Here is a 15,398-nt window from a genome sequence, read left to right as displayed (position 1 = left end):
TCATTTTAGAAAACACTGCTTTTGGTTTTAAATTACTCTCACAATCTATGCCTTAAATTTATCTAGCTAACTTTTACTAAGTTTTCTAAGATTTTATTTCATTAGGTCTACCATATGTAAGTTCAATTATCTAGGAGAAAAGAGTGTTTGAAATAATGCTTAGAACATTAAAATATACATATTTTCATTTACAAACTGATGATCAAAATTAGTGAGATTACAATACATATCAGTCCAGAAATAAGATATAGTCAATCGAAGAATGTTAGAGCTATTCGGATCTCAAATCATGCATCAGAATTCCAAATTTCTTTGAAGATTAAAGAAAGGCAAAGATGTTATTATTATTAATGGTCCATAAAATAACATTTTGCAGCATTTAAGGAAGCTCACTTAAAAAGAATAACTGATGAATCCTTTTATAGAACAAATCATTTTGTAACATACCTACTGCCTTGATCTACCTGCTTAATATGGTCAGGTAAAGTCACAGAACACAGCCTATTGTCAAACAGAAATGACATTCCTGGCACATTGTTGCTCAGGGGGAGAAAGTGAAAAGAAAGGCCTTCAGTCACTGGGCACTTAGGGTTTACCTCCATTATTCTTCCCAAAAATCTTATAAATAGTATTAATATCTTTTTGGTAAGGAGACAGGTTTGGAAACTTGCCCGTGATTACGTAGAAAATAAGTTGTAGTTCCAAAATGGACAACGTATATATCTGACCCCTTCCACTATACCACACTCAGTAAACAATCCTTTTATATAGAGAAATGTTCTCTATAAAAGAATACTACTGTGTATGTTGAGAAAATAAAGTAAAAAAGTATAAATCCAAACAATCCATAAGAGCCTTCTAATTTTACTGTGGTATTTACATAAAAAGATAATTATCAGTTAATAATTTAGAATAAATCTAAAGTTGTTGAGGAATACTCAACATAAGTTCTTAGCCTAGATTCTCTTCTCTTTAGTAACACATTAGGCTATTGGTTTCAATATTTTAAGTTCTCCCACAGTAAATCAAAATTTAAGGGGGGGGGGGAATCACACAACCTTGTTTCACTGTCATTGAAAACTACCGAATTCTAATCTCAGCTATGAAACTATTTTTAACCTGTCTGTCCTAGCTTTCCATAGTGGCTATTCCACATGTCCATCATTCTCCTTTCCTAAATCCACTCTCCTCTTATCAACTGGCCTTGATTCCTAATCTGCCTCTTAGAGAATATAAATTTGAACTACTCTAACCTTTTGCCACCCAACCTATAAATATCCACCTCTATTCTCACTTCTTTTCTTTTTTAATGCCTGTCTCCTCCTGTCTATATTAGCACACTGCCTAGAAGCACAGCTAGTACTTAGTTGATACTTACAAAATGCAACTAAATCTAAACTAATTCTCCCACCCTGCTCATCTATCCTTTCCTACATTTTCAGAGACCTCTGTCAGCTATGTCCTCTCTCATCTCCTACATCTTCAAACATTTCCTCTTTATTGGCTCTTTCCCAAATAGTTTATCGATATTTATAAGAAAGGAAAGAGAAAAACCTACAAACCATTTTTAGTTACTGCTTCATCTCTTTCATTTCTTCAGGGTCAAAATTCTTTATTTTTTTTTTTTAATTTTTATTTATTTATGATAGTCACAGAGAGAGAGAGAGAGAGGCAGAGACATAGGCAGAGGGAGAAGCAGGCTCCATGCACCGGGAGCCCAATGTGGGATTCGATCCCGGGTCTCCAGAATCGCGCCCTGGGCCAAAGGCAGGCGCCAAACCGCTGCGCCACCCAGGGATCCCCAAAATTCTTTAAAGATAGGTGTGTCTGGAAATTTCATATCAATAAGTACTGTCAGGTAAGTAGAATAAGTTTTTTTTTTAAGAATCCTTAATTCTTTTTTAAAGTTTATTTACTTAAGTAATCTACACCCAAACATGAGGCTTGAACTCACAACCCCAAGATCCAGAGTTGCACACTCTACTGACTGAACCAGCCAGGCACTCCAAGAACCCTTAATTTTAAGGATATCTATTGAAACAATTACAGATAAAGAGATATGATATCTGAATTTAGCTTTAAAATAATCCATTTGGGGACAGGAGTTTTAGATGAAACAAAACTGGTTATGTGTTCACTCTTCAAGGTAGGTGACAACTACATAGGGGGTTCATTATTCTATTTTCTTTTGTATATGTAATACCATGAAAAATTTAAACTTATTTTTCAAGTAGCCTACGTTCACATTCCTTTTCATTTTTGCAAAGAAGTTTAGAAAGATTTTCCTAAAGGAGGAAAATGGATTTTGTGCCATTAGAAATAATTCAATCGGGTAGCCCGGGTGACTCAGCGGTTTAGCGCCGCCTTCAGCCCAGGGAGTGATCCTGGAGACCCAGGATTGAGTCCCGCATCGGGATCCCTGCATGGAACCTGCTTCCCGCTCTGCCTGTCTCCGCACCTCTTTCTTTTTCTTTCTCTTTCTCTCTTTCTCTCTGTCTCTCATGAATAAATAAATAAAAATCTTAAAAAAAAAAAAGTTTCAATCTTTACCTTACTTGCGCTCTTCAAGACACATGATAACCCAGGCCATTTCTGCTTCTTACTTTCCTCTCCTTTGTCATTCGTTATGCACACTCACTCTAATTTTTCTTCTCTGCCTCCCAACCTCTCAGTCTCATTCGTGGGCACTTCTCCCACTTCCTTTCAAACATGGTCCCACTCGCTCACATACGGTCCCACATACGTACACACCCCAAAAGTGCTGCTATCAATTTTATCCCTTAATACTTAAATACTTATCCCTTTATCCCTTAAATACTTCTACAATCCCTGTCTTTCCATAACTCCAACTACTTAGTTCAGACTCTTCATTTTTCTATTGTACTTTCTCCCCCACTAAAACCAGTTTCCCCACATGATCTCCCCTCTTCAAAGTCCATTCTCCACACTTCAGCTGGAGTTATCTTTCTAAAATACAAACCCGACAACACCACTACTACTCCATTCGAAATTTGATGGCTGTCCCATGTTGAAAAAAAAACCTTCCAAACTCTTTATCATGGTACCAAGTACTTTACCATCTTCCACCCACTACACTGCAAGTACTCATACTCTGGGACTGAGGTATAAGAAAGACCTAGGGTTCTGCAAACACAAACCACTAGAAATTATCCTTTGCCATTTGCCTAAAATGACTTTCCTCATCTTCTCTTCCATTGAAAGGTTACTCAACTTTCTTAACACAAGTCAAATGTCACACCATACTGGAAACTTCCCCTAATCTCCTTAGGGTCAGAATCTTTCTACCAATGGGTACAGAGAATGGCATCAGGGGCTGAGATCATGACTTAAATGAGTTATACCCCACCTGGGTTGAAATCCCAGGTTCAAACTTTATCACCTATGACTCTGGACAAGATCTCTTAGTTTGCTTCCTCATTTCTAAATAACAGTAGCTAGAAATTTTTATGAGAATTAAATAATGGGCTACGTGCAAAATACTGCACGGAGCCTCACTAAAATTAAGTATTCAATAACAGTTAAATGTTATATGACTATTTATTCCCACTCTGGGATCCTACAGTAACTTGCACCTACCTCTATCATACTATTGTGATGATGTAACTGTTTGCTCATACAGAACACAGATTATCTTCTATCATCTTTTTATTCCCACTACCAGGCATAATATACAATATAATAGGTTCTTTTGTAGATTTTATTTATTTATTCATGAGAGACACAGAAAGAGGCAGAGACACAGGCAGAGGGAGAGGCAGGCTCCATGCAGAGAGCCCGATGTGGGACTCGATCACTGGACTCCAGGATCACGCCCCGAGCCAAAGGCAGACAGACGCTCAACCACTGAGGCACCCAGGTGTCCCCAATATAATAGGTTCTTAACAAATCTTGAATAAACAAATAAAATGCTTCCAACCCCTAATAAGGCCTCAATTTTTTTATAATGGTCTTACAAAATTTACTTTCCATATCCTTGTAAAAAATTGGTACTTTAAGTAAAATTTACAAGCCAGTCTTATTTTGAGAAAAAGGGAATTTTGTAGTGGCGCTGTGTTATTTTCTTGTTTAAAACAGTCTGGGGAGCTGGGTGACTCAGTCAGTTAAGCATCTGCCTTTGGCTCAAGTCATGCTCCCAGGGTCCTGGGATCAGTCCTGCATCAGACTCCCTGCTGCTCAGTGGAAAGTTTGTTTCCTCCTCTGCCCTTGCCCCTTCCCACTTGTTCTCTCTCAAAACTAATTTTTTTTTTTTTTTTTAAGTTTAAAAATAAATAAATAAATAAAACACAGTTGGTCAAGTGTCTGCCTTTGGCTCAGGTCATGATCTCAGGGTCTTGGGAATCAAGAAGCTCTGCTAAGCTGGGAGCCTCCTTCTCCCTGTCCCTCTGCTGCTCCCTCTGCTTGTGCTAATAAATTCTTTTTTAAAAAAATGATGTAAAACACACAAAATAAGACCACTCTACTATCAATTTTTTCCACATACTCTATAAAATACCAAATTTCTAGGATCGTTATCTACCTGTTGAAAAAATTTTAAAAGATAATCAAGGCAGGTTTTTTAAATCTGGTGGGCTTCCTTACCACCAAGGCCTGAGCCAACTCTAAGGACTAAGGTGTATTGCAGAGTTTTTTGTTTTTTGTTTTTTTTTAAGTAGAACACGGCATTTTTCATTCTGAAAACATGCTACCGAGAAATTCTAAAGAACATTAAAATAATCAAAGAAAATAATTACTACTACTCACTGCTTTAAAAAAAAAAAAAAAAAAGACCAGTCTGTGCTTTAAAAATCACTAGTAATTTAAAGCTAAATTAATCTTCAAATATGTGTAGGTAATGTTCAAGCTAGTATTAAGTAGGGGTGGGGGGGGCTCATTTTACAATATTGACCCTCAATAAATAAAACGCAAAAGGCAGAACGGTTTTTTTTTTAAGGTATTACTATATAATAGCATGGTCTCTACTTCTACACTTGACCTTTAAATATTAATGCCCTCTGAGTAATTATTAATGGCTTTAATATGCAAACACCTCCGAGCTACTTCAGAATAAACATGATTAAATATCTAAAAATAAACGTATTAGGGAAAGGAGAAAGGCCTGTTAAAAAAAAACCGTTTCTCGGTCTCCCATCAAATGTGTGCCATACATACGGTTCGGCACCGAGCGGCAGCAGCAACCTGGGAGGGTCAGAGGCGCCGCAGGCCCGAGGCCCTGCAGCTGGGGCGGCTGCTCATCCCCGAGACTACCGGGGGCGGTGGCCCAGCCCAGTCGGGGTGGGGCTGAGCGCTGTTAACCGGGGCGGGCCAAACGGCAGGACGGGAAGCCCAAGTCTCACCTCCACTTCCCTTTCCCAGCGCAGAGCGCAGTTCGGCGACCACCCAAGAGCCCCAGCACCACAAAGACCCAGATTTTCTCTGGCCCGGTAGGCTCAAAGTTTATCGGTCTTTCCCAGCAGTCAGGGCCGCCGGGCTTTGTAGTTCGCCGGTCCAGGCCACGCCGCCACGGCCGCAAGCCTGCGGGGCCGCTAAACTACGATCCCCATAATGCCCCGCGAGTCTCGAGCTCCCACTGTTCTCCACCTCCCCTGCCGGCGCCCCGACCGCCGCGCCGCCGCACCGCCTAGGCGGCGGGACACTGGGTGGGGCTGTCAGCCTGGATACCCCCCCACCTGCTCTCCTGCTTGCGCCCCTCTCCCTCGGATTCATTACCTAGGTGCCGCAGCTCGGCCGGCGGTTGGTGATGCGGCCCGGTTGGGGGAAGGGCACAGGCCTCTGCGGCCGCCGAGTCCGTTAGTTCCCGACGTGCGTGAAGAGGCGGCGGCGGCGGCGGCGGCGTACGGTTGCCATGGCAGCCGCGAGGCGAGCGGTGGGGGGAGCACAGAGGCTCACAGTCAACTCGGGGGAGGAGCCTGAGAACCCCGCCCGGGTGCGGGGGAAGGGCGGCGCAAGGGTGAGGCGGAGAGGGGCGGGCGGTGACCTGGAGGAGGACGCGCGGCTGATCGGGCTCGGGGACTGCCCGACGAGCCCTGCCGCGGCCGCGGCCAATCCCTCGGCCGGACGCTGGTCCGCTGCGGTCGGCGGAGCGCCTCGGTGCCGCTCTATTCTGAGACGGTAGCTGTGGCGCCGGAGGAGGCAGCGCCGGGCGTCTCGCCGCCGGGCTCCGTAAAGGTCGTCGCCCGGGCCGGCCCGTCCCCCTCTGGCCTTTCCACCAGCAAAATCCCATTTGCAGTCTTGCACACCCTCTGCCGCTTTCGGAGGAGCAGGGTGGAGAGGAGTCCCTTAGTAAGGTGTAAGCGTACGGCCTTTCGGATTGTTGAGGTCTGAGAACTCCTAAGAGGCGCTGATTTGGGCTGAACGTTTGAGGCGTATGCTATTCCTGAGGTGATGGTTTGTGGACTCTGCAGCAGCCTTCTCAGAGGTGCGGGGCCGGGGCCGTAGAAACCGTAGAAACCGCAGAACCGCTTCTCGGTTCCCGCCCTGCCCCTACCCCGGGCAGCGGATCCCCGGGGGCAGTTCACTCCCGGATGCGGAACGCCTTACTCTGCAAAATGGAGACGATGTCTAGTGCCCAGTGCCTTGGAGAAATCAGGGCGTCGATACCGATGGACCACTGTGAAACAAAGACTGGCATTTAACAATGTTTAAATCTTATTTAACCCTTCGTGGTAAGAGTCAGAAGAGGGGTGGCCGGAGGGGAGGCTGGGGTGCGGCTGAAGACGGAATTCTCTAGTGATGGAGAAGCTCTGTCTCTTCCTTAGGCTTCGGGTTACAGAGGCATATGCCTTTGTCAAAACTCATGGAATAGTACCCGTAAAATCTGCACATTTCACTGTAGGTGAATGTACCTCAAAAAAAATAATAATAATAATTTAAGATCAGTCTTAGCAACTTACAAATATACAATACAGTGTTGTTAACTTTGGTCACCAGGCTGTACCTTACATCCCCAGGACTGACTTATTTTACAATAGGAAATTTGTACCCTTCGACCACCCTCCTCACCCACTACTCCCAATCCCCACATCTGGCAACCACCAGTCTGTTCTCTGCATCTGTAACATCGTTATTAGAGCTGTAGACTCTAATAGAAACCACGGAGATGGTCTCTGTCCAATCTCCAGACTTTGCAGATGAGGAAAATGAGACCTAGTAATTTAAATAAACGGAGGAAGGGGGGCGGCAGAATTACCCTGTCATTTTCTACCAATAAATGTCTCTTGAGAAATTATGATTGAAAATAGCAAGCTGCTTACTGTGCATGTCATCCAGTTCTCAGTCGGGGTCACCTTGTCCACAGAAATTTTGTTAAAATTGACTCAAGTCCCTTTCCCACCTCGTGTGGAAAGGCCAATGTTCTCTCCAAGATGGTACAATCCCTGGGGGTTTTAGAATCTCAGGGTCACTTCTGGCTGAGTTCTTGCTCTCTCTGAACACATGGACTCTCTCACATCTCACCTTCTGCAGCGCTTTTCTCTCCTGCTGATACAGTTTGGAAATCAAGCCCTTTTCTTTGGTTGGTCATTTGTATAACAGGTTCCGCTGAAGGTTTGGAGCAGCTGAAGGGTTTTAAATGAAGGATGCAGATAACCTAAAGTTAGAATTCCCTGGTCTTGGAAGGACCTCGGTATCCTAATGGCATTGGTATCCACCAACCCATATCCTTTTTCAGCAGAAACTGCAACCCTGCGCTAACCAACATCTCCCTGGCCCTCTCTCTCTCTTCTTTTCTCTCTTTATATAATACTTTTAGTTATCTCTGTTTCCTAACCTATACCTTCAGGACCACCTTCTACTCCTCAACTATTTATCAAAGTATTTTCCTACACAAAGAAAGCACTTGGCCCAAGAGGAACTGTAGTGCCAGCTATCAAAATCATGTTTCAACTCGGTATGTATCTGCATATTCTATTTGATTCAGCCCAGAGTATACTCAGTAAATATTAAGCTTATGCACATGACCTATCTAGGCTACCTGCATAGGGGGTTCAGTTATGAAAACTTTTCAATGCAGGGACGGACACCTGGATGGCTCAGCAGTTGAGCGTCTGCCTTGGGCTCAGGGCATGATCCCAGAGTTCTGGGATTGAGTCCCAAGTTGGGCTCCCTGCCAAGAGCTTGCTTCTCTCTCTGCCTATGTCTCTGCCTTCTTTCTGTGTCTCTCATGAATAAATAAAATCTTTAAAAAAAAAAAAAAACTATTCAGTGTAAATGAGGAAGCAGTTGATAGTAGCTGGAACCTGATGTCGAAGAGAAAGAAAAGAACCTAAAATCTCCATCATCGGGATCCCTGGGTGGCGCAGCGGTTTGGCGCCTGCCTTTGGCCCAGGGCGCGATCCTGGAGACCCGGGATCGAATCCCACGTCGGGCTCCCAATGCATGGAGCCTGCTTCTCCCTCTGCCTGTGTCTCTGCCTCTCTCTTTCTCTCTGTGACTATCATAAATAAATAAAAATAAAAAAAAAATCTCCGTCATCATAGCTTATATTGTACAGAAGTAATGACAGCATTCAAGCAATAAAATCCAGAACAAAACCTGAGTTAATGCTTAGTAGCAATAATGACATCCTTATAGAAGCAACACCTGGGCTTGTCACCTCTAGCAATTTGATCACAACTCTGCATATATAATGAACATATAAATAGAGTCTCCTTTACTCCTGGAGAAGATGATACTGATCTGCTATCAGCTGAACACATGTTTTTGTAGTAGAGATGATAGGTTCACCTGATCCATCTAGCCCTCATCTGATTTCCCTTGTGACCAGTCACTTGCATTTACAAGGCAGCTGGCCAGGGTTGTAGTGCAGTCTACAGCCATGAAGAAGTCTGCAAATGCAAGGCCCCAATGCATAACCCTCCTTGTTTTTTTTGAAGTCAGAATCCCCAGAGAAGCAGCTCAGCAGGAAAAACCACTTAAGGAGAATGATGACAGCAGTGAAAGGCAGCAGCTGCCTTGAAGTAAGCTGAAGGAGGATGGTCACAGAGGAAGAACATGAGCTCCTGAAGCACAGCCTTAGAAAACCTAGCATGGCTGTGGACAGTTGGGAAGGAATGAGAACTGACAATAGTTTATTCTTTTCACTGGAGACTTTGGATTAGTTCAAGTAATAGTTAAACACACTGTGCAAATCTGAAAGTAATAACGGATTAATCTACATGGACAATATGGTCATGAGCCATTGCCCTCATTAAAGAGACTTAGCACATCTAGGGGCGACTAGGTGGCTCAGTTAATCATCTGCCTCACCCGGGTCATGATCTCGGGGTCCTGCTCAGCGAAAGAGTCTGCCTCACTCACCTTCTGCCCCTCCTCCCCGCTTCTGCATGATCTCTCTCAAATAAAAATCTTAAAAAAAGATTTAGCACATCCGGTTCAAAGTCAGACATTTTTCCTCAGTTCTCAGTCTTGGCCGCTATAGCATTTGACTCTGCTGGCCACCCTCCTTAGTGGTTCATGACCTTGGTTCTCCTCAAAGCATGCTTCATTGTGTTATTCACCAGCTCTTCTACCAGCTTCTTAAGTGGAAATAGCTCCCAACATTGAATCAATACACCCTCTCCATTTATAGGGTTTCACCTCTTGGCTCTGGTTGACACTCAGATTTCCCTTACTAGTTCTGATCCACAAGCTCCAATACTGCCTCAAGCATGTTGTGCACTTCCTTACCTTGTTCTATATGATAATCTCTTCACCTGGAATGCTATCCCCCTACCCTAAATTCTACCTATTATGCAAAAACTGCCTCAGGCCTCTACATGAAGCCTTTCCTGATCATTTCTGCTCACAATCCTGTTCCTGCTCTGTACTCACAAAATTTCCTGCCTGTATCACCCACTTAGACAACGTACCATCTAGTGGCAGCTCACGCATTATTTACTCATTGGCTTTTGTCTCTTCTCCTCACTGGATTTCAAACTCCTCTGACGTACATTTCTGGGTATTTCCAATACATCTTTAATACCTTTCATATGGGATCCCTGGGTGGCGCAGCGGTTTGGCGCCTGCCTTTGGCCCAGGGCGCGGTCCTGGAGACCCGGGATCGAATCCCACGTTGGGCTCCCAGTGCATGGAGCCTGTATCTCTGCCTCTCTCTCTCTCTCACTGTGTGCCTATCATAAATAAATAAAAGTTTAAAAAAAAATTTTTTTTAAAAATACCTTTCATATAAGGACACAATATTTTTGATTCATGGCTCCTTCTCTCTTGAGTTAAACCTCCCCTCTCTTGCTTTCCCCCTTCTGATGCTATAGAGGACATTAATAGACTCCTAATATAAATATCCCTGAGGCCTATGGAAAAGTGTGGGCCCCCATATGTGTTCAGTGGATGAGCGAGTACCTTAAGAGGCAGTTCCCCTAAGTCACTTTTGGTGTGGAGAGTTTGGGAGGTAAGGGACACTGAATTCCAATGCTCAAAGTCACTACTAGGTCCTAGAACAAAGTTTAATAGGTCATGAAATCAATTTCATGCATCCTATCCAGCTTTTTAATGTTTAAAATGTGATAGGGTAAGATAGAGTGGGGTAAGGTAGATTCAAACAGAAGCAATAGGAACGAAATGCAGAGTGTATGCACATAGTTCTAGTCAAATACAACAGTCATTGGACTTTGGGCTTCAAACCTACCCTCCCTCTACTGCTGGTATTGGTGGAGCTGGAACTAGGCAACCCACATATCTCCTTTGTCTTCTAGCTCCTGGATATAGTAGGGAAGAGCACAAGGCTGGAAGAAGAGGAAGCCAACTTGCTGACATGGTCGCTTTCTGTTAGCTTGCTATTCCTATCAGCATCACTCTAGCAATGGCCTTTTAGCCTGGAGGCAGTAATTTCTGTCTCAGGCTTCTAGTGGCACTTCCAGAACCAGCCTCACAGCACCACTTCTCCCTCCACCCCAGACTTAGCAGCATGAGTCAGGCAGTGTGTTTCTGCAGAGGTCTGGGTCCCACAACCATGTTCCTTCTCTTCTAAGCTGCTGGGTTCTGAGAACCCACCCTCCCCTCCACTCTTTGATCTCTCGCCCCAAAGGCAGTTACCTGCTACTTGCAATTATTGTTGACATGTTACTCCAGTGTTCTTTTTAAAATTTTACAGCCGCTCCAACATCTATTTAATCAATTCCCTCTGCTAAATTCTCTCTGCTGAAATACTTGCCTTGGTTTCTTTTTTTTTCCTGAGTGGTGGACCCTGACAAATATGAATTGTGAAATAAAACATAGCTCCTGCTGTGAATGTCAGTCCAAAAGGTTTAAGAAACACTACCTTAGATGAGGGGGAGAGTTCTTCAATAGACAGTTGCCCTAAGTGCTGAGGGGCCAGTCCTACCACACACAGGTGCTCTGCATCTCAGGTATGTGAAGAGCAGAGACACAGAGACCCAGGCCTGCCATAGCAGCTCTCACCATTGGACGCCAGGCCTAGCTAGCTTGGCCCATAAAAATCACTGCTGGTGAGCCTACAGTTCTCTACCAGTTTGGATGGAACCCCATGCTTCATCTGGAGTCTGACCTCTCTTGGATATGTAGAAAACTCAGCTTTTTAAAGTTGCCCTTCTACACTTTTTAGCAAGTGGAGGAAAACAAAAGTTAACAATGAAAAAACAAGGAAAAAAAAAGAAAAGAAAAAAGCAAAGAAGTGGTACCAGAGACCTCATTAAGTGGGACTTGGTGAGTCAAAGAGAAGGATGAAAAAGATAGATTTCAGGGTGCATTTTTTTCTCTGATGCTGCCTTTTCTCACAGGTGATATGAGGAGGTAGTAGCCAAGAAAAGGAAGGGGAGAAACTTTTCCCTATGTTTCTGCCATATCCAGCCCAAATGAGTCTTTTTGCTCTATTTTATTCATGAACTTACTATGCTTCTGCTTCAATGCTCCCATTAGAAGGGAGACACTCTTTAAAGACCAGAACTATTAGGCCAGCCTCATTTAATCACATAGTCTTAATGAACTGCTTTACATTTGGGGAATTCCAAATATTTCTTATGTATGCCAAAATAAACAACAGAACCTCTTGGCAGTCGCCTGTGGGGATTCTCCTTGCTTATGATTTTGTATTTCTTTATGCTAATTTAGAAATATGAACAGAAAACCCAGGACTCGGGGCTGTTAAGTGGATTTGTAACAGTCTGGAGTGTTGTGGGTATGTTAACTCAATGAATGAATGTACAGTCCTCTGTGATAGCTGGAGTAATAGTTCTTTCATTGAGCACCGCAGTAAGTCATCGTGTATATTCAGCAAGCTGCTAATACATTAGCAACACATCTTTCACCTGTTTTAGGACCTTACATTTAGTAGAGGAATACATAACTGAATGTGAATTGCTCAGGCAAATGTTGGCAAGTTACTTCATTTGTGACGTGTAGAACATTTTCTAGCGAACTGAAAAGCATGTCACCTTGTGATTTCACCAGTGAAACACATTACAATGTAGGTGGCATGTCACAGAGGAAAAGCAGTTTGTGATCAGGTTTTCTATTTGTAAAAGGCAGTGTTGTGCCAAGCAACCACAAGCACAAAACATTTTAAGTCTGAATGAAAAAAGGAGCGGTACAGCTGGGATCCCATTTCCCCTTCCAAGAAGATATAAGCCACTCTAGGGGGCTACTCCCGGTACCGGAATCCTTTGCCTGTTTTTTTTCTGTGTCCTATTTTAGTTTGGCCTGTAGGGAATTGAAAGGGATGTGTTTAAGAGGTAAATTCTATTTCCTCTCTTCCCTCTTGTTTTTCTGCTATATTTTAGGTCTTCTTTGTGATTTATGTGCGTAAATGATGACTTATGTGAATCATTCCTAAATGGTTAACTATGGAAGCAAACCGTTCATCATCCAGTTCTCTGCAATACACTTGCCTTATGTTCACCAGGCTGCTTCCTCCTTTCTCAAATCCCACCACAAATTTCACGTCTTCAAGAAGCCCTCGCTGATAGCTACAATGAAGACTTCTAACAGCCTTTATTCATCCTTGTCTCTGTCCCTTTTCCCCATCTCTCCGGTTAACTGTTGTCATTATCTGACAGTGAAGTCACAATGAAATAAAGGACAGCAATCTCCTAAGTTTTGTGCTCTTTCTTCCTTCTTGCTCTGTGCCTAGATTTATGCCTTCATAACAAATAAGCATGTTGTTTTTTAAACAAATATCACAGTGAAGCAAGTCAAATGAATTTTTTGGTTTCCCAGTGCATATAAAAGTTATGTATACACTATACTATAACCTTTAACTGTGTAATAGCATTATGTCTAAAAAACGATGTACTGGCGCATCTGGCTGGCCCAGTTGGTGGAGCGTGTGACTTTTTTTTTTTTTTTTTAAGATCTTATTTATTCATGAGAGACACAGAGAGAGGTAGAGATATCAGCAGAGAGAGAAGCAGGCTCCCTGTAGGGAGCCTGATGTGGGACTCGATCCCAGGACCCCGGGATCACACCCTGAGTCAACGGCGGACGTTCAACCACTGAGCCATGCAGGTGTCCCAGAGTGTGACTCTTGATCTCAGGGTTGTGAGTTTGAGCCCCATGTTCTGTTGTAGAGATTGCTTAAAAAGAAAAATAAAATCCTTAAAAAATCTTAAAAATATAAATTAACAAATATGATGTATATACCTTAATACAAAGACCCTTTATTGCTAAAAGATGGGTTTTCAGCTGGTGAAGGATCTTGCCTCACTGTTGATGTCTGTTGACTGATCAGGTTGGTAGTTGCTGGAGGTTGGGGTGGCTGTGCCAATTTCTCAAAACAAGACAACAGTGAGGTTTGCCCAAGTTTATACCTGGAAAGTTAGTTCACTCATTTTTAACTACTGCAACCATAAAGTACAGTTTCTTTCCAACCTTCATGTCTTGGTGTGTCTGGGCTACTGTAACAAAAAAAAAAAAACAAAAAAAAAAAACATAGACTGGATGGCTTATAAACAAATTTATTTCTCACATTTCTGGAACCTGAGCAGTTCAAGATCAAGTCACTGGCAGATTCGATGTCTGGTAAGAGCCAGCTTCCTACCTCATTGACAGTAGTCTTCTTGCTATGCCCTCACATGGCAGAAGGAGAGAGGGAACTCTCTGAGGTCTTTCATAAGGACACTTATTCCCACTCATGACAGCTCCACCCTCATTACCTAATCAAATATCCCAAAGATCCCACTTCCAAATACCATCGCATTGGGGGGTAGAGTTTGAACATATGAATTTGGAGGGGACACAATCATTTGGTCTGCAGCATTCTACCCTTGGCCCCTTAAAATCCATGTCCTTTTCATATGTCATCAACTCTAACATCCAAAATCTCATCTAAATCAGTTAATATTCACTCTAAGGCAAATTCCTCTTCAGCTGTAAGCTGGTGAAACAAAACATGCCATGTACTTCCAAAACACAAAATGGTGAGATAGGCACAGGACTAATTTTCCCATTCCAAAGTTAGAAACAGGAAAGAAAGGAGTGAGGTCCAGAGTTAAGACCCAAACCCAAGAAGGCAAATTCCATTAGACCTTAAGGCTGAAGACTAATCCTCTTTGGCTCGATGCTCTGCCCTCCAGGTGCACTGGGGTAGACGTCCCACCTTCCAGACACACTGGGGTGGTGGTCTTGCTTTCCCAGCTTTGTCAGGCAGAAATTAGGCCCTAGGGCTCCCAACAGCCCTGTCCCCATGGCTTTGGGTGGTCTCAACTGCTGTGACTCCCCTGGACACCACTCTTAGGCTCCAAGGTCCCATCCTTTGAAATTTAAGTGAAGGAAGCCATGTCCCCAGGGATTGTATACTCTGTAGGCAGTGCAGATACCACCAGAGTTTGCTGCCTGCACTCTCTCGGGGGTCAACCACTGCAGCCCGCACTGTACCTGGGCCCACTGACATCTCATTTGGGCCCAGTTAGGAGCATGGCTAGGGTGTGTGGTTGCAGTCATGGGGTGTGAGGTGAGGCAGTGCCCAGCAGTTCGCACTGAGCTCCTGCAAGTGCCAGCAACCCCTCTTCAAACTCCTCTTCCCTGCCTTCCCACTCTGGGCCTATGTGGGAATGGTAGGCCTGATGATCTTTAAATCACCCTGAGGAATCCTTGGTCATTCCTCCATTGTCTTGGAGAATAGCACCTGGCTTCTGCCAAAGTCACTGATCCATACTAATCTCCTTATCAGATGGTCACTTAGCCACACCCTTAGTGTTCTCTCCCAAATAGGCTTTCTCCTTCCTTTCATGGAGACAGACTGAGAATTTTCCAAATATTTAAGTTCTGGTTCCTTTGTGATTAAAAATTCCATCTTTAAGTCATTTCTCTCTTCTTGAATTTTACTATAAGGAGTCAGGAAGAACCGGGCTGCTCTTTCAACACTTTGCTTAGAAATTGCTTCAGCTAAATATCCAATTTCATTGTTAGTGTGAAAGGATTTCAATCTC

At 43.5% G+C, this 15,398-nt stretch overlaps 1 protein-coding gene and 1 long non-coding RNA gene across 11 annotated transcripts in view; one reads left to right on the top strand and one right to left on the bottom strand.

Annotated features, from left to right (window-relative positions):
* KATNAL1 (katanin catalytic subunit A1 like 1) overlaps window positions 1-5,881 on the bottom strand; it is a 114,407-nt gene extending 108,526 nt beyond the window's left edge. For 3 of the 8 annotated variants that reach the window (XM_077868218.1, XM_077868219.1, XM_077868217.1), the window contains exon 1: window positions 5,728-5,880. The gene's annotated coding sequence lies outside the window, so the exon portion shown is untranslated. Of the gene's footprint in view, window positions 1-5,169; window positions 5,185-5,354; window positions 5,518-5,727 lie in introns of those variants that run through there. The other 5 variants (XM_077868222.1, XM_077868223.1, XM_077868220.1 and 2 more) reach the window with 4 other exon arrangements.
* On the top strand, window positions 5,292-13,065 carry LOC144295761 (uncharacterized). 3 transcript variants are annotated; one of them, XR_013362857.1, is made up of 3 exons: window positions 5,292-5,441; window positions 7,552-7,906; window positions 12,753-13,065. It is a non-coding gene; the product is annotated as an uncharacterized LOC144295761 (long non-coding RNA). The 3 variants fall into 3 exon arrangements; XR_013362856.1 differs by lacking the exon at window positions 5,292-5,441 and adding an exon at window positions 5,546-5,968; XR_013362855.1 differs by lacking the exon at window positions 5,292-5,441 and adding an exon at window positions 5,975-6,683.
* Window positions 13,066-15,398: the final 2,333 nt, after the last annotated feature.

Source organism: Canis aureus, chromosome 24, assembly GCF_053574225.1.
Source record: "Canis aureus isolate CA01 chromosome 24, VMU_Caureus_v.1.0, whole genome shotgun sequence".
Lineage (NCBI taxonomy): Eukaryota > Metazoa > Chordata > Mammalia > Carnivora > Canidae > Canis > Canis aureus.
The sequence above is the reverse complement of the archived record's forward strand: the minus strand, read 5'-3'. Positions and strand labels throughout refer to the sequence as shown.